This window comes from Buteo buteo, chromosome 21 (genome assembly GCF_964188355.1).
Source record: "Buteo buteo chromosome 21, bButBut1.hap1.1, whole genome shotgun sequence".
Taxonomy (NCBI): Eukaryota; Metazoa; Chordata; class Aves; order Accipitriformes; family Accipitridae; genus Buteo; species Buteo buteo.
The window spans coordinates 6283712-6302889 of NC_134191.1; the positions used below are offsets into that span (position 1 = coordinate 6283712).

General features: G+C 47.5%; 1 protein-coding gene across 2 annotated transcripts in view; it reads left to right on the forward strand.

Moving 5' to 3' along the window:
* Positions 1-19178, forward strand: part of FRMD4B (FERM domain containing 4B) — a 117885-nt gene that overhangs the window by 6923 nt on the left and 91784 nt on the right. Inside the window, exon 1 of one of the 2 annotated variants that reach the window (XM_075053604.1) lies at positions 11944-11994. The exons of the other annotated variant lie outside the window; for it this stretch is intronic. The gene's annotated coding sequence lies outside the window, so the exon portion shown is untranslated. Of the gene's footprint in view, positions 1-11943; positions 11995-19178 lie in introns of those variants that run through there. 2 annotated transcript variants of the gene reach the window in all.

Below are 19178 nucleotides of genomic sequence, written 5' to 3' on the forward strand. Positions count from 1 at the left end.
GAGCAGGACCTGGCTGAGCTCCAGTCCTCGCCCCTGTTCCCTGGGTCTGATCTCTCTGCTTGCTTGCCCAGTGCCCAGGCCAGGCTCAGCCTCCGCAAGAGGAAGACCTCTGCAAAGCCTGCGGCAGATCCTCTGTGTGGCTGGAGTGTGCGGGGGCTCCTTGGTATCTGTGCGTAGCTCAGACCTCTCTGGTTGTCCTTGTCACCTCTGCTATGTGGAGCCTGTCCCAGGCAGAAGTGATGCTCGCCCTGGCAGTGACTGACTTTTGGGTCTTCACCAGAGTCATCAGTCTGCTCCAGTGTGCACAGTAGATGCTTGGGTACAGCGATTGCTGCAAACTGGAATCTGAGCATGCTGGATAAACACAACTGTGTAGTGCTGAGAAATGTTTTCCACTTTCCCAGCCCTCCCCTCTTTGCCCTCTTCCTTCATATAAGATGAGAAAATACATCTTGTAAGAGAAGATGATGGCTGGATGAAGCAGAATCAAAATAAGCTTTAGCAGGAAGGGGTTTCAGTTTTAAACTTGTATCGGTAGAATCTTTGGTACCTCAAAAATGAGGCATATCGCTGGTCTAAATGGGATTGGAGAGCTCATCTCTTCCATGCTCTCCTGTTTATCTCTGTGTTGGTCTGAGCAGATGTTCATCCCTTTGCTGTCAGTGTTGTGCTGGTTCTTGCTCAGCTCTGCAGCCTGCTGCAAGTGCTCCAGCTCTTAAGGTCAGTGGGGAATCTGGGATGCTTCCATCTAGAGAACAAAATCTCCAAAGAGCTTGAGTTTTGGAAATGGCTCCTCAGCAGGGAGCTAAATGTCAGTATGGGCATTAAGGACCACTTGGAAGGAGAAAGTCTGGCAGCATGGAGTGTTGAACTGCTAAATCATTGCTTAAGGCATGCTGATTTCACCAATTTAGGCGAGACCATTAATTAACTTGTTTTATGTGCGTGCACATCTCATATAAGCAGCTTTGTTATTTGAGAGAATTACCAAAGGGGAAAAACACAAGGGGAGAAAGTACTGGGGAACACATTGATATATTTTTTTTTTTAATTTTTCTTCATCTTTTGAAAAAGCAACTGGAAGCTCCAGTTCCTGCTGAGAGCAGAGCGGGGGGGATTCCTGCTCCCAAGATGTGCTCTGGGATTCGGAGGGACCAGCTGACCCAAGGAGATGCACTTACCCCTTGGCATAAATATCTCTCTTCCCAGACAGCAGGAGCCTGGGCTGCTGTTGCTCCATTACATACTAATAGGCTGAGAAATTAAATACAATTATTAGTTGGATTGTTAAATGGACCTAGAGCCTGCATCGGGAAATCTTTCCAACAGCAACTGGAGCATACAGTAACAAAAATGCTGTAAAACCAGGATTACTGTGGGATTTATTTTTTTTTATATGCTACTTCAGTATGGTTGCAGTGGACTGTTTGGAGAAGGTGGTGTAGCTCTGGATAGGGCACTGTGCTCCCAGCTCTAAACTTGCTTTTTTGTGTAGAGTCAGGCCACTGGTCTGTGCTTCAGTTGCCCTGTGAGAAGGGAGTGGGGTCCCTGAGAAGGTCTTTGTAGTGATGGAAGAGGGTTTATGATCTAGCTTTGAAACAAGAAGTGTTTTCTATTTCAGCTTGAAAATACTCTTTGACTTTTACATGCTGAAGCTAAGCACACCTGCCTTTGTAGAAAGGGTTATATCAGCCTTGGCTTTCTGTAGGTCAAATACTGCAGAATCTGCTGCAGGAGGAATGGCAGATGGATGATCTACAAACCTGTTCCTGAGCACTGGGATATGAATTGCAGCTGCAAGTGATACAGGTGGTTATGCCCCTCTGTTACACCACTCTCTTTATGCAGGGCAGCCGTGATCTATCTGGTAAGTGCTGTAGGAAAGTGGTTATTTTTTGCATACTTTATTAAAAGGAGTAGCTGTTGCATATGGTTCTTCCTATTTTTTTTGTTGTGATAACTCAGTTGCAAAACAGATCAACTCTAACCCAGTCTTTTGAGAAGCATCCTCGCAGTGCGTTGAAGCTGAATCACTGTGTAATTCAGCCCTATGCATGTCAAGTCCAGCACTCCAGGATTGCCATCCTGGAGCAAAACAGGTTCTATTCTTGCTCTCAATCTGGCTGCTGAGTGCTTCAAAAGACACAGCAAGAGTCTTTGGTGTGTATTGGGAGGTCTTGGGGGTAGAGCTCCCCTCTTGGAGGGGATGATGATGGATGGGATGGAAGCAGCTACTAGATGGAAAATGCCTGTGACTTTCCCAGGTGCTGGCTAGCTTTGCTGCAAGTTTTTGTGTGGGGCATGTCCTTTGTCTCTTAATGAAGCTGGTAGAACTGAGGGAGGACCCATCCTCTAACTTCCCTTAAAACAGGAAGAAAGATTATGTTGGGAGGCAGCTGCTCCCACCATCTTCCATGCTGAAAAAAAAAAATGAGGCAGGAGTGCTTAAGCTTGCCTGCAGAGCTCTAGAGCAGCATGGAAACTGCTCTTCCCAGCAGGGAATGCACAGTGGGGTGTAGAGAAAGGGGGAATGTTTGGTAGTAAGGGGTTTGTTTATGCCAGAAGCTTGGCTATCAGTCTGGGCGAAGGCAGATGGAAGTAATTTTAAGGGACAGGAGCCAGATGAGTTGCATGTTGATGCAGAACAACTATGGGCTAGCCAGCCCTTGGAGGAAGTTTTTATCCTAGCCTCTGTCATTTAGTGGTTGGTCTGTGCCCCAAGAATGGGTTTTTATACGCCCTTACTGGCTGTGCATGGGGTTTTTAGATGCTGCTGCAGCTCCAGCCCTCCCTGGTAATGATGATTTCCATGATGTTTGCAGCTCTTAAAGGCTTGTGGCCCTTTGTTTTTGTTTTCTCTTCTTACAATCTTGAATTCCAAATGGAGTCTTGATATTGCAATGGGTGCTCTCCCTTTGGTAGGTTTGTAGCTTTCGGGCTAGAGGTGGAGATCCTGGAGATAGGAACCTCAGAAGAGAAATTGAAAAAAGCCCAAATGATAATAACTTTATAATGCATTTCTCACTACTTCATGCCTTATCCCAGACAAAGCCTTATCTTTAATCCCATAATTATGTGATTCCCTGTGGGCGACTTCAAGTGAGCTTTTGAAACTGTTAATTTTATCTATTAGATGTTTTTTATGATCTCCAAGTGTAGACATTGGTACTAGAAGGAAAGTTTTGAGGGCAAATTCCTATAGTTGCAGTGAACTGCATTATAAGACTAGCTTTGAGCCTGTTTAACAGGATTGTCCGCATTTGCATTTGTAAGCGATATGGTTAAGCAACATGCTGCTGGAGGGGGCTGCTCCCTCTTCCCATTTTCCCCTTCAGTTTAAGCTGTGTTGAGTGTATTTCTCCAAGATTCTGTTCTTCTATTTTTTTTTTGCAAAAAGTGCTAAACTTCTCATACACATCCCAGAAAATGAGCAGAACCCATGGCTGAAATTTTCTTTCATCCTGGAACTAATATTTTGCAATTTATATGCATTTTGCATTATATAATGTGTCCATTCTTGGTTTTGCTTGTCATCTTTTAGATTGTACTATGTGTAATGGTTCATACTAAAAGAAAATAAACACCAATAGGTGGTGGAGGGAAGAGAAGTTTTTCCAGGCTGAAGTCAACTGTAGCTGTGCAGGACAAGGCTTTTGCGAAGAGTGGCTCAGAAATGTGATTCACAGTGCAGAGATGGGACAGACCAGTAATTAGAGAAACCATGTCCATTTGTACCTCCTAGCTGCTGCTTAAACCCACAGCCCAAGCTGGTATGTGGCCTTTCCCAAAAGAAAGGGGAAAAGAGCAAGCTTGTGAGCTGTGGGCTAAAGCGAATAGATAAGAAGCTTTGAAAACAGAAGGGACTGTTTTGGATCAAATCCTGGAAGGGGGAGTGAAAGGAATTGGGGGTCATATGCAAGGGGGATGACTCACTGCTGTTGTCATCAAGGTTTCCTCTTACAGGATTAGTGATTGTTGCCCAAGAACATGATAAATTATCAGAATCCAAATTGAAGACAGAAGTCTCTGGCTGTGGAGGCTCCTTAGCGAAGGCGCAGGGTGCTGTGTGGCGTCACCTTGTTTCTCCAGCAAGGTCCTCCTGCCCCTTGTGCCAGGGCTCTGGCAGAGCGAGCCCTCAGCGTGCTGTGAAGGGTCCTGCAGGCTGTCAGGGGCTGAAGACTTGCCAGCCCTGCTTGTTGGAATGTTTATAAGCACCAGGAACCCCACGGGATTGCATCGGGGGATTAATTTGGCTGGTGCAGAGATGAAGTGAAACTGTTGCAGTGGTTTTTTTTGGAGAGGAGAGCATCTCTGTTCCTAAAATGCCTGACGCTATGGGAAACTACATTTCGAGGATGCTGCCAGCTGAACCTCTGCACTCCTGTGTCAAAACACCAGTTTCACCCCAGTAACTGAGTTTGGGTGCCTGGTACCCTGCTACTGCAAACTGACCTATCCATGGGGGTACGTATGGATCTGTGTTGGGGAAGGACCCTACTGCCATCTTCACACAATCCCAAGTCCTGCAACAGGCCCCTGCTTTCTCTGAAGTGCAGCATGGCTTTTAGGCGCAGCTCGTTGTCGCTAAGTCTTTGCGAAGTCCAAATCTTGGTTTTGTGGTGAGCTTTTTTTAGCTGTAAGAGAGCAGAGCAATGTTTTGTTTAGAAGGGGGCTTCTTGATAGAAAAATATGTGAAACTGGGGGCAACAGGGAGACAGTGGCAGGTGAGAAGATCACTTGAAATCACCCAGAATCACTCAAGTCCAGTTTTCTTTCCGTGTCAGGGGCTGGTTGTTACTGACCCAGGGAGCTGGGAGGGCTGCTGCAGCCTTCTGCTCTGCTTCTGCTGAGCCCAGCTCTGTCCCAGCATTCACCCAGATAACTTTCCATGCAAGCTGGGAAGTTAACAGCTCATAAATACAAGGCTGCATCTCTGGGCAGGAGGTTTCCCAGGGCAGCCATTCTGGCTCTCCACATTAAATCTTCCTGTGCTGGGAGGAGATAAGCATTTGAAAACGCGTGGCTGCAGGACCCGGAGCTGCTCCTGCCGAGTCATTCTTTGCAGCATGCAAGGCTGGGGCTTACCCTTCTTTTGCCTTAATTTTTACAACAGGGGTTGCTTTGCGTAATTTGTTCACTGCTGCTGTGGCTGGTGTTAGTGGGAGCTAGCGTGGCCCCTTCCTGGCTGGTGGGTGACAAGTGATGGAGACTGGGACTTCAAGGCCCCTTGTTTCCTTCCCCTGTGATGAGACCCAAGGAGAAGAGCTCTCAACAGCCTGAGCACAGCGGCTGCCCTTGTGTGCTCCCCGACATGGGATTTGTCATGGGGACACTGTCCTGGGGTGGGGGGTCTCCCCTAATGCTGCGCTTGCTGCTGACACTTGTCTTTCTCCGTGTGATGTGGTCCCTTCTCAGAAATGGCCCCGTTGTCTGTCCTGGGGATGACAACCCCAGGCCACTGACTGCTGAGATTTCCCACCTGCTGTGAAATGAAAACCTGCCCTCTTACTGGGGTCCCAGCATGTCCCTGTGGGCTCTGTTTTGTGCAGCTGGGAGTGAGACCAGCTGAGGTCTCCCATCCTGGGATGAGCTGGGAGCAGCTGGGATGTGGCATCTTCCAAGCATGTATGAGTTCTTGTCACTGTTGTAGAACTCCCTCTTCTCCCCAGCTGATGCAGGATGCTCACCCTGAGCAGATGCAACTTCAGTACGTGTTTTCCCCTTTCGATTTTCTTTCTCAAAAAAATAAAACCCACCAAAACCCAGCCCTAACTCCAGATGTGTCATGTAACAGAAGAAAGCTAAGACTTGTCTTGTTAACCTCACCAGTGCTGCACATTTGTTCTGTGCCTGGCTAGAAAACATCATTTGGAGAATATAATGCTACATGACAAATATAACAGAGTCACGGCTCTGCAAGAACATTGTTTTTCTCCCAAGAGTTAATGTGGCAAAGACTTCAAATTGTGCTGTGTGTTAAAACAGCCTCTTTAGAAATTGTGCTCAGTAACCTGAGCCAAGATCCTTGTTGCCTTGCAGGGTGCTGCAGATTAATGCTAGTGCAAGATTGGGCTCTTACTACAATCTCAACCCTTTAATTAAAATAACGTGGAACAAAAAGGGAGAATTAGTTAAAAATAACAAGTCTCGGAAGCCCAGCTTGTCTTTTTATTAGACTTGCCCTTGCTTTCTCTGCTACTCCGATAAGAAGGATATTCTCCCTCTGGGATGGAGCGAATAAACTGGGATAAAACTCATTTGTTTGGGCATTATGTGTTAATTAATTTCTAACACTAATCCCTTTCCCATACAGTGTTTCTTGTTTCTTCTGGTTTTTAGGTAGTAGAATACAGTCCTGTTCCAAGGAGAGGATGGGCAGGCTTTGCTGTGTTATGGCAGGGAGAAGGTTGTGTTGTCCCTGTTGACCCCAGGGCTGGGGGAAGTTTTGCCTAGCCCTGTGCAGCAGTTCATTTTTGGGGAGTCAGGAGGTTTCCAGAGAGCCAGTCCAGAATGTGTGAAACTTAAGGTTCACCTGAAATGTTGCCTTGACCCTTAACTACTGTATTGCAGCCTCTTGCCTGGTGTGATTTCCCCCGAGAGCAGGGTAAAGGGGGGGATCCCATCTGGCCCTGGCACTGCCTGGAGGGACTTTGGCTGCACTAGGGTCACTGCCATATCATGTTTTTAGTGTGTGTGTGGCAAACCAACAACAAACCTACATAAACTTCATATAAAATTCTCTTTTTAGAATAAACTGAAATAATTTTTGAGCCTCTGGACAATATGGGCTGGTTTTCCTTTTGTATCCAAACTTTCCTAGACTTGCAATAAAAGAAATTTTGTTTTTAAGTGGTGTCTTTAAACTGATGGGAAGCTTGCCATTCAAGCAAGGGAAGACATGGACTCCTCCTCTCATCTTTCAGTGATTAAGTGGTTTTATTTTTTCTTTTCTTAGTCCTTTCTCTCAGCAGTTATTCCTGGCTGCCACTGCATCCTGCTTACTTAGCTTTGTCCATTCTTTCAAAATCAATATGCACTGCTAAATTACTGGAGTTAGAGAATAAAATTTTTAAAATCCCATCCAAGATTTTGGCTTGTGAACATTGCATGTAAAGTGATAGGATGGTCTTTAATTCAAACCAGCTCACTCTCTCATTTCTAATCTACACATAAGTGTCTATATGAGTGAAAATCCCTGTTCAAGGAAAGGTAAAATAATAATAGGCAGTCCTGGAGAAGGGCTTATTTTTCACTCTGTCCAAGTATTTAAGCTACTGCAGGTGTCTCGAGCAGTGACTTCATGTGCTGCCCTGCGAGCTCTTTCCCACGGTGTGATTGCTCTGGGATTACTTTCTAGCAAGAGAGTAAAGGGTGACCTCTGTCCTGTCATCTTGCAATGATTTCAGGTGAATTAAGGGACAGACTGGAAAAAATGTGTATGAAACAAATTCCAGCTTGCCAACATGCTCTTAAAATACATGAAGCAGGAAAACATCAATTACGCTGTGGCTGTGGACTGTGGAAAGGACTGATTTCTCACAGGGAATTTCTTAGATGCAGTGTGTTTCACTCCTTAAACGCAAAGAGATGTTTGGGAGCTGACTTAGGTCTAGGTGTGGAATTGGGACCATGGTGGCCATGAAGAGCTGAGAGCAGTTTATGAAATAAAGAGGAAAATCATCCTCTTCTGAAAAATCAATGTTCTTTTTTGTGGTGTATTTTAAATTATGTTCCTTTCTAGTCTGAGAGCAATTTTCTTCTATTAGATATCAGTTTGTGAAGACTCTTAGCTATAATAAGACTGAATTTGGTCAGTTAAAACATGGAGCAGAACCAACCGAAGGGTAGCTGCTGCTGGGATGAGCTGGGGTCATCTGTGGAGCTGTGTGGGTTCAAGGCCCTGCAGAACAATTTGTTGGCTTTGGAGGGATTGATCCCGCGTGGAAAGCCTCCAAGTGACTCCAGTAAGATTTGGGTCAGATTGCTGGTCCCTCACATACATAACACGCTATCAGAAAAGGGTCCATTGAGAATATTTGATCTGATTAACTATTGATACAAGCAAATCAGTCCTGCTGGAGGTTATTACTGGTGAGAACTTATGCTATCTACCTTAAATCCCTGTTCCCATGGTATTTCCTAATAGGATAATAGATTGTTGCCATACAAAGGCAATTATACCGTGGTAAGAATTTACCAAGAGAATAAATACTTAAAATACAGAGTAAATCTCCCAGCAATGGGGTTAGATCTCACAGTTTCTGGCTGGTGTGAAATTGCTCAGCAGGCGAGGTTGTGGGTATTCCCACGCAAGAAAGGGACTTTCCTGGGGATAGGGGGATGCGCTTGTGGTTCTTAGTGCTGCTGGTTCATTGATTTGTGTTTGTCTGACATAAGCAAGAAAGCAAAAATATGGCCTGTTTTTAATTAAATTGCTGGGGTTTTTTTCTCTGTAGGTAGCTGAATAACTCACTGTCTCTGTCTCCTGGGTTCATGGAGATAAATTTAGAGGTTTTGGTGAAAAGCCTATATTGTTCATTAAGTATCGGCACTTTTGTGAGGAAAACCATCAAAAGTGGGGTTGAATATTGGAGCTGGTGACCTGGTTTGAGCAGTCAGGGCACTGGGAGCAAAGTGTGTGCCTCTGTTCAAGAGTTCAACCCTGTGTCCAAGCCACACCACATGCATAGTATAGGGTTAATAAAGGTGGAGGGTTTTTTCTTTTTTTTTTTTTTTTACTTCTCCCTCACCACACCATCGCTTGTGCAGATTCCATTGTGCTGTTTATGTGTTTATATTGGAGCCCTCCAAGGCTGTGCAGGGTGAGGTTCTGCGCTTGGAGGTTTGGGGTGGTGGAGCTGAGCCGTGTGCCGGCTGCCCTCTAGTGAACCACGGCCCGCAATAAATCACTGCAGGAGCGGAGATCATGGCTCTCCATCCACGGCCTCATAAAACTTGTGATCAGTGTAATCCTTTTCATCTCAACCTGATGATGCTCCGTCTTGCTCGTAGGAATCTGATCGCTGACCGATTAGCGCATGTTAAGCAGATGGGGGGGTGTTAAATTTTGCTCTTACGGAGAGCATCGCCGCTGCGGGAGGTGGGAAGGCGGTTGTTGCGATGTGGTGTCAAACCTCTGCGTTTCCACTGACAGAGGGGCTGTTCCTGCCCCTGCCCCACGCTTTTTGGTGTTAACAGCAGCGCTGCTGGGGACTGATCCCGTGGAGCAACTGCTGGCTTATGTGAAGTGCAGAAATTTGCCATAGGCTTCTATTTGTACAATAAAATTGTAGGGTGACTTTTAACAGCTGCAGGAGTGAATCAACAGGCTGGGGCAGCATGCCCCCTGTGTGCTGGCATCCCTCGGTGCCAACTATGCTATTCCTGCTCTGGGAAAGGTTTTGTTTTCTTTCCATAGGAGAGAGATACTTCAAGGCGGGTTCTTTTATTCTGGCTGTTTGTATGCTGTGGTGGGTACATGTGTGGAGAGTGTTGAAACTGGTGCAAGTCCTGTCTGACAGCTACCATCATTACCGTGATCACAAGGATTCAAAATACAATTATTAAGACGTGGTTGGCAACACCGAAACCCCTGGGGAGCTGCCCAGGCAGTGTGTTGGGCAGTTCCCCCAGGCTTGAGTTTTGCATGTGAGGGTCCCCAAAACTGTAAGCAATGTGTGCTGCAGCCTGCCGAGGAGAAAAGCCGGAGAGAACAGAAGATCTCAGCAGTGTTGGATAGTTTTAGTGCTAGAGCTGCTCTCTCTGAAGAGCAGGTGTGTGGATGCAGGAGGGGTATCACAGCAAAATTCACCTGGGAGGTGAATTGGATGGATTCCTTGCATGAGAGCCAGCTTGAAACAGGTACCAGTGCCCTGGGCCGTTGAAAGACCGGTCCCGCAGCAGCAAAGTGCTGTTGCTTTGAGGAGCCGCTTGTTGGGGATACCCGGGGGGATGGAGCGGGGGGAGATTGGGTAGGCAGGGTTAGAAGAGCTTAGTCAGGATGTGTTTTGTTTAAAAGATCTGCTTCAGCCTGACTCCTGTAATTAGGTAACATGTATATTTCTGTTCCGTGGAAATACTTCATTAATCTAAAGGAGGGAAGGATTATGCAGAGATGAACTTAAAAGATGTTAAGCAAGGCTGGGTTTGCATCTGGAATGAACCAAGGCATGCAGCAGTCGTAGCTGCTGGAAAGGGGGGCCACCAGAGAGATTATCAGGGAGCTGTGCTGCAGTTCAATCTCTGCATCAGTGTCTTGGCTGTGTACCTGGTTTCATCTGTAGACCATGTCTGTTATTAGCAGGCTTGGACAGGGAGGTTGTTCTGCGTGACTGCAGGTAAAAATTTGGAAAAATCTACCCATTTAGCACGCATGAGATTTTTGTAAGGGAACATAGATACTCTGTCTTTGTAGTATCCCACAAAGACTGGATGAAAGGAAGAGGAGTGAAATAATGGAAAGGATGAAATCATACATAGTGTGGAAAAGTGAGGATAAGCAAAGGCAAGAGAACTACAGGTGTGAATGGATGAGGCTTCTAGCAAAGCAGTCCAATAGCATACCAGAGGTATGCTCATGCAGAGATGCTTTCAGATGTTTTAAATCCTGAATGTCAAAAATCTGAGTTGAGCATTCTGGATGCTGTAGGCAAGCCAGCGGCTCCTTTGGGGATGCTGATTTTACACTCGTTCTCTAGGGATGTACAGTGAAGTAGGAGAATCTCTGCCCGAATAGCAACAGTTCTCTACTAGAAGGCAGCTGAAATCCAGCAAAGCACAGACACTAACAGGGCTGCAGTGATGAAGAATGAGCCATCCAAGAGCTTGATTTCTAGGAATTCATTTTATTGGGGGAAATGGAGAAAAGTGACCTGATGTCTGAGCTCCTTGAGCTGCCCTGAAGAGCTGGAGCATGAGCGTGTTTCCAATGGAGTCGAGGAGGAGTCCTGCAGCCACGGATGGGCTAGCGGCTCTTGTGCTCGCTGTTATCCAATACAGCCAGACTGGCTCAGCTTGGGATCAGCCTTTCCCTTGGCATAGCGCTGGCTCAGAGCCACAGCAGCCAGTTGCCGTGTGTTTTGGTGCATTTGTATGGTACTTCCCATATGCAGCAAAACAGCTACTGAAACCTGCAACCGTGGGAATTGGGATACTTAAGGCATAAACAAAAGGTATCACAGGTTGTACTTCTAGATCAGATGAAACTTTCTTGAAACATTCATGGATCCTCTCCTTTTCTTCTATGGGAAGTTAGGAGATGGGGGCTGGTCATTTGTAAAGTGATGCTGGTTGTCTTGATTCCTTATAGCCTGTGTGATAGATAAGGCTGGAGGGGAGAGAAGTGGAAACAAGACTCCCTATTCCTGACTCTGAACAGTGAAACTAGGGCTGTGGAATAGGAGTTGCCTATATGCAAAAGAAAATTGGGAAGGAGAGAGAGCTTGTTTTGTTACAACTTTGGCATTGAAGTTCTAACTCTTGTTTTGTTCTTATTTTGGTCATCAAATATCCCCTTTGAAACTGGTTAGGTGGAAGTCTTAAATCTTACAGAGCCGCTTTCTTTTCATTTTTTCTTTTTTTTTTTTTTCTCCTTCCAGGCTGGGACAGGAGCTAACACATGACTTAAACACCTCCTGTGCTTAGCTGGCCTTCAGCATAGGCAGTAACAGGCTGAACCAGTTTGCTCATTACTTTCCTCTCCTGACAGGCACTCTCTTGTCCCGGGCGCCCTGGGAGGTGCTTGGTCTCTCCTCTCTGTGCTGCAGGAATTCCCCTGCTTCCAGCCACCGGCTCGGGTGCCGTGGTGTGTGGCCAGCAGGCTTCGACTGGTGGCAGCCCCACGGAGGAGGCTTTGCAGAAGACCCAGGTTGAGGTCGGGGGACTGAGCGGAGCATCCAGATACAGAGTTAAGGGGAGGTTTTTATGGCGTGTGGCAGAGGGTAGGGTGTGCAAGCAGCTTTCGCCTCCAGAAGGTACCTGTCTCCTGAGTCTCAGGTGAGAGTAACTTGTTGTTTGAGTTGACAAGTTCAGTTGCTTGAGCCTGGGAGACTGTTACTGCCTTTTGAGTTGGGGGGGGTGTGTTTCTGCTGTTGGTGGAGGTCCTCCTGGTAGCTCCGATCAGAAGTGACTGAGCATGAAGGGTATTCAAAAGCTTCTCCCAATCTCATTTTGCATGGGAGTTGCCAGTGGCAGACCTATTCGTGGTGCAGCTCCTGATGCTGGGCTGGCTGGTGGGTCAGGCATTCATTTGGACGCTATGTCTACCATGGATGTCAAGGGGATGGAGGCTTAACTGTGTGGGGATGCTGCCCTGCCTTGGGCCAGGTGCTGGAGCCCGTACCGAGAACCTCACAGGCTGAAAGCGTTTGCTACGGCGGCAGCAGCCAGCGCTGCTCCAGGCTGCGGTGGACTTTGCTGTCCTTGCTGAGCACAGAGCCTCAACAGCTGCTCTGCAGGCAGAAGAGCAGGAATTTGGGGCGAGTTGGGGGTGTGGGTTTTGTTCTGTTGCCTGCCAGGTCTTTCCTTTAGCAATAGCTCCGTACCCAGCCAAGGGAACCACAGGATGGGGCAGCCCATGGTCAGCTTAGCGCTGGCAGGGCTCTGCACCGCTGTTGCTGGGCCTGGGCACCCACTGAAACCCCCCGGGACATATTTGGTTACTATTCGAGATCTGCTTGAAACCTAAAGACACAAGAAGTTGGAAGCTGCCTGATTAATGGTTGAGACTTTCATGTGTACTTGTGTACAAGTCCCTTAAATTTTAATCTAAAGATGTGGAAATGTTGGCTGCTTCTCTCCTTTCCCTTCCTCTATCATAATGGAAAATCTTGCAGCAACCCTTGGAATATTTAGAAATAAAATTGCTGATACAAATGTGCTCTGGCATAAGGCACAAACAGCTGGAAAACATGTTATCTCCCACAGTATTTTAAGGATGTGTAGCATCATCAAGGGCTATTGACTAGAGCTGGCACTGTAAGTCTATCTTGTATGTCAAAATAAATGATCTGTCCCCACCTTTCGGTAGGGTATATCCCAAATGTGCAGTGGGCAGGTGACAGATCCCTTTCTCTGGTGACAGACGTTCTGCCCATCAGCTCAGCTGTACCTCGAAAGGGATATGCGAGTAAATCCCTGCTATGGTAGCTGGCAGCAAGCATATTGAGAAACAGATGGTGCTGTGCTACAATTTTACCTGCTGTAAGGCCAATGCATAATTTAGCAATACAGAAACATGAATTGTATTCCAGTGGTTGCTGCGTTCTTGTGGGGGTTTTTATTTGATTTAACAATCAGCAGGAGTAAGGGGTAAAGGATATTATATGTGACTTTTTTTCCTGACTCCCAGAGGATTTGGAAATGTAGCATCCACTAGATTTGTTTTTGAATCCCTGAATTTATTTCCCCCTTGACATTGCTGTGCGAGTCCTAGGAATGAGTTGTGTGCTGTGATCTGTGTGCTGAAGGAGCCTGTTGCCTTGGTGTGGAAGGGGCAGATGCCCCTGTGTCCTGCCAAGGCCAGTTAGTGCATGGGGAGGAGTGGGAAGGACAGGGCTGTGTAGGGGAGGGACAGTCCCCTTTGTCTGTGCCCCTAATGAGAGACATTATTCTCTTTACAGCCAGCCTATGGTACATTTGAGCCCCTTTCAGCCTACAGCTGTGCTTTCTTTAGGGTCTTGAGGGGGTAATCCTGGAATTTTTCCCACCTTAAAGCTACTGCCTGTCTCCTGGCAGTTCCTCCAATCCTTTTTCCCCACTGTGACCCAAATATCCTTGTTTGTCTCCCTGAAGGATGAAAAATATGTTTAGGATGTAGGGGGTAAGGGGTGTACAGCTACCTCGGCTTTGGTGGATGCTGATGATGGGACAGGACCTGGCGAGCCACCTGATATCCCATAACCTGCCGTGTGCCATACTGAGAGGGGCAGGTGCCTGTAAGGAGAAGGAAGTTTGGCCCCTCTTCCTTCTGTGGCTCTTCAAGACTTGAGAAACAGGTATATGGGACAAGAGGTGATGAAACTGGATGTAGCAGGGCCCAGTCAGCAGTAGCTGGAAGTCCTCCTTCCTCCCAATGTAGGACTGGAGGAAGAGGAGGACCAGGTGCTGTGGTTTCCCTGGGTTTGATGTCCCCTGTCCCTTTCCCTTTCAACCATGTGTGCAGGATGGGAGCAGGGCTGGCTCCTGGGAAGCATCCTCCAGGAGCAGCTGGGCAGGATGGTGCGACCTGCTGAAACAGGCAGGCAAAGGGCATTTTGTGCTACAGTTTAGCCCATTAACCTGAATGAGAATAGCAGCTATTTTTTTTACATGTCAATTTGATCGTCTGACCTCAGAAATGACCTAATATGAGCACTCCAGCTTTGCTTCCAAGCATCCTCTTCCTGCTCCAAATGGCTTCCTTTCCCTGCCTAAGCACTCATGTCCTCTCCGAGGAGGATGGGAAAAATGCATTATAATTTTGCAGTCTTGGCAAATGAGGAATCACGCCCATGAAAACAAATACCCGTTAATTAGGACCACGAAATGCTGATTGAATCACAGCTCTGATAATGGCAAGGGCAGTTTGCAAGCCTGTTTTATATCCCAAACAGGGGGGGGAAAGCAATGAGAATTTTTCTTTCTGGAAGCCATTTCAGCCACTCCTATCCATCTATTTAAAAGTTTCTCTGCCAACAGGTACTGCTCAGTTACTGCGTTGTTTCCATTTGAAGTATGACGGGGAGACTGAAGTTATTGCCTAGGATAATTGTTAACAAATGCTGAATTCTCATTTGTGCCCATTATAGCAGGAATAACATTTTTAAGAATATGAATGGTCTTAGGTTGACCCCCATTGGGGAGTTTATGTTGTTGCAGGATGGCCAGAAGAGCGATGAAGAAACTGTGGGGAGCCTGGCTGGGGTAAAGCCCTGCTCCCAGCATATCTATTCTGCTTCCCTCTCTGCCAAGGTGACCACAGAAGAGTTTAAAGGGGTTAAAAACAAGAACAAAACACTGCATCCAAACCATATTTAAAAGTTGGTTTGGTTTTGTTTTTTTTCTGAAGATGAGTTTTAACAGTCCGTGCTATCAACAGCCCTTTGGTAAAATCCACTCTTCCTTTCTGCCATCGGCTCTCCCCTCTTATTCTCCCCATTAAGCTACAAAACAAGTGACTCTGGTTTAGTAGTGGGCCGGGGTAATCCACCCCAATGCACCCATGTCCTCACCCTCTGCGTACATATCTATACCATAAGGGGTTGTACAGCTTTACCTGCTGGATGCAGCCATGGCTTCCAGCTGTGGCAGCAGATGTGCTGGCAAGCGGGGGAGCTGGGACGGGCGAGACGCCCGGCGCTGTGCCACACGCGTGTCTGGTGGGGGACCGTGAAAAGGGGGTGAGATGTGGGGAAACCTCGCCTGGCAGGGACAAGGCTCTGTGTCCAGCACCTGCACCCTGCTTTTGGAAGGGGGGAGGTCCTGCAGACCTCAACGGGCTGACTCAGCAGCTGGGGCCACAGCCACCACCGCCATCCCACTGTCCCCCCTGTCCCCTCTGCCTTTCTCTCCTTGTTTCCTTTCTCATTATTTGAGTTTCTGACCTTTCCCAATGTCACTGCTCCTGCCCCAGGGGCATCTGATACAGCCACTGTTGGTGTGGCTTTTTTAAAAAAGGGAGGGAAAATTGGACTGGGGCTCCTTGCTTTTGTTCTTGGAGGGGCTCTGCTCAGCTCGAACGTGCAAAATACATGTTGTTTTAACTTGGCCCATCTTTCTTGGCGAGAGAAACTTTGAATTGCTGTAGTATCAGTGCAGATTTCTTCTCCAAATACTGAAAGCTTCTGGGCAAATGCAAGGGTGGTCACTGGGGGAGGACTGACCTGTGTGGTGGCTCCAGAAAGCACATCACAAAGTATGAGGCAGAGTTATGGTTCAGGCTTTCTACGCAGATATAGATCTTGCGGGCCCAAGCTATGTGGGTAATTGATTCCTGACCTGTCCATGTTCCTGTATTCCTGGGGTTGGGTTGAAAAAAAAATAATTATTTAAAAATAATTTTTTTAATTTTCATGTAACATAAATAATTTTGGATGGCTTGAGTAGCTAGTGATTGCAAAATGCCTGCTGAGGCCAAGGAGAGAAGAACTGAGCAATGGCAGGAGGAGCTGCAGGACGTGGTGATGAGGGGTCAGCGTGTCGGTGGGGCAGCGCGTGGAGCTCTCCTGGCATGCCCGGCCTCGCTGCGAGCCTATTGAGGGCAGTTGGAGTCTTTCCATCGCTTTCAATGGGCTTTGGATCAAGCCCATGGCATGCTGCTTGTTTATTTTGGAGGCCTTCTGAGGATAAAAGCATTCTTTCAATGGCTGCTCTTTTTTCTTCTCCTTTGGTTCAGTTGCTCCTTGCTTCCTGTGGCCCCGCGCTGTTGGACACACACCTACTTTCTGAACGGCCAGCAGCTCGTGCGCTTTGGAAAGCTTGTTTCAGTCTTACTCGTAGCAATATTTAGCGCCCTGTATAAGCGACGTGGTCCCTCTGTGGGGAAATGCCATGAGCTGCTTGACTCCTTTCCTCTTCCATGGTCAAACACCCAGCACCGAGGCTCACCTTCAAGAGATGCAGAGCTCATCTGCTCTAACAACAAAACATACGGATTTGCCTCCTTTTGAATTCTAGGTGGTTGTCCCCCATTTACTTGTCCGGAGCTGGCACATGTGCACTGCACAGGTGCTTTGTTAGCAAAATGAGGCACTAATTGCTGTAGTGACAGATGATACACTGTGAAATGATGTTTTTTTTGCTTCCTAGCTTGAGAAGCACAGTTGCAGCAGAGCTGCATTCTCAGAAAACATCACTCCATAGCACCAAGAGTGCTGGCAACTTATTATATAGATTTACAGTACCAATTTCTTTTTGCCTCTTCTATTTACCGGTGCTGTCTCTTTCCACTGGTTTGTGATTCTCCCTCTGCAAAAATTGACTTGGGAAACGCACTGCTCTGCCTCGAAAGGCTCTGAACTGAACTCACCTATAGCAGGTGCAACAGGACCTGTTGACTTCAGGTTGTACTGAATCAAGTCCTGAATAAAAATGGCAATAGGACCATTCTCTTTCTTGAGCATGCCAGAGCGGTGGGGGCTGGATGCTGGTGGTCTGGCCTGGGGGAGACGAGTACTGTGGCCCCGAGAGAGCATCAGCTGCTTGTGCCATGCTGCTGCCCTCATCCCTGCTGACCTCTGCCAACCTGCGACAATGGGGATGATGGGGCTTGGTTACTTTAAATAGGGATTTTGATGAAAGGCTTATATCATTCTGATGTGCCAAATACTGAATGGACACAGAAATGAATCCTGCTCTGCTGGGTTTGTGGTCTGAAACCGGGGGTAGGGAGAAGAAGCACAAAGGTGTCCAAGATAGTCTCTTGGTTCCTGTTTGATAGGATGCAGTGGTCTAAACTCTGTCTTCTCAGCATGTAGAGAAGGACAAGTGTACACCTTTCCTGGGCTAGGCATGACCCATAAAGTCTAATCAAGGGCAGAGCATTGCTCTGAGTCATGATTTTTCTGGAGGCTACAGCATCCCAGGTTACTCATCCTGAGAGAATGAATGCACTGAGGATATAATTATAATAGTTAGACATCATTTATTCTCACTCTTTAAAAGATCCTTGTCAGGAGACTGATAGGTTTGGGTTGTTATTTTTGTCTTTGTGGCCATATACATATCATGCAAAATGCTGAAACTTTACCATCTCACTTACTGGGTAGAGATCTACAATGCTGTAAGAGGAAATGTATTTAGGTTGTGTAGTAATTCTACCCCATTTGCCATAGATTAACGAGGCTATAAAACAATCATAAAGCTGGGGCAGACCTGGATTTGCACGCTCCTCACATATTTATATCTACCATTAAATACTTCATCCAAAAGTAATTACCTGAATTCTTCAGCATCCCTTTAATACTCCTTGCTGACTCAAAACGAAGGAAGCACTGCCCCAGTTTTGTCCAGGACAGCAGTGGGGCGATGCAGGCATCCATCGTGGACCAGTGCCTTGGGGCCTGAGGGAAGCTGAGCAGGTTTGATACCTGTCGGGGAGTGCGGTGCCTGTCCGAGCGATCTGTCGGCAGAGCCAGGGAAGAAAACTTCCCGCTGCTGCTGGGGCTGTGGGAAGCGCAGGACAAACTGGTGCGGCTGGATGCGTTGCCCTGCCTGGAGCTCCAGCCTCTTGGTCCTCCAGACTTTGAATCTGCTGTTCCTCTGCTAAGACCCCGAAGCATTTCATGGCTCCAGTAAGGCAATGGACAAGGAAGAGTGACATCCAGAACGAAAATGCAAACCAGAGAGGCCCGTGGTGTTGCTCTGAGCTGCTGGGAATCTGCTGCAGCAGGTCTAGGTGGGTGGTGGAGGGGACTGTGCAGACCCTCCTGAGTTTTTGGGCATGTGAGGTGGAAATTTTGTTGAAATGGTGTGTTGGTGCACAAAGCTATTATAATTTTGCCTCCAAAACTAGGATGCTGAAAGTATTTTGTGTACTTTATTACTCCCCTCCCAGTTTGGGGGAGGTAGAGGTATGAGACTGCTGAGCCTGCAGGTGTAGAGGGAAAGCGTGGTTTTGTCGCTTCCTATCCCTTATTTTCATGGCGCGTGTCAGCTGTCTGTCCCTTTGCTCTGCCAGGACTCCTCATCCCCTCTCCAGCTTGGAGACCATCTCCACGAGCTGGTTATTGGGGGTAGGAGGCACGGGCGCAGTCCACGCACGAGTGACCCGCTATGTGGCTGGATGCTAGGAAAGCAAAATCAGCAGCTTGGAGAGAAACCACTCTTCTGCTGCAGCTTCCAAAGGCATCCACGGCCTCTCCTCCGTGCCGTCGCTTCCCGTGGGTGCTCCACGGAGAGATGGCCCAAGCATGGAGGAGGTCGAGGGGTGCCTCCCTCTCGCAAGGGCCGGGCCGGCGCAGGGTGAACCATTTTCTCCAGCAGCACTGGAGAAAATGGTGACCGCCCTGGGTGAAGCCTTCTCAGGGGAAGGCGGTGGTGGTGATGGTGGTGCCCGTTTCTCCACAGCCCTGAGGATGCCGCAGGTTTCCACCCTGTGCTTGTTTGCCCTCTCGTTTCCTCCAGATGTGACTTGGGAGTAGCACCGAGTGCCGGATGATTTCCCGTGTCACCAGTGGTGACTCTCCCCTCCTGATGAGAAG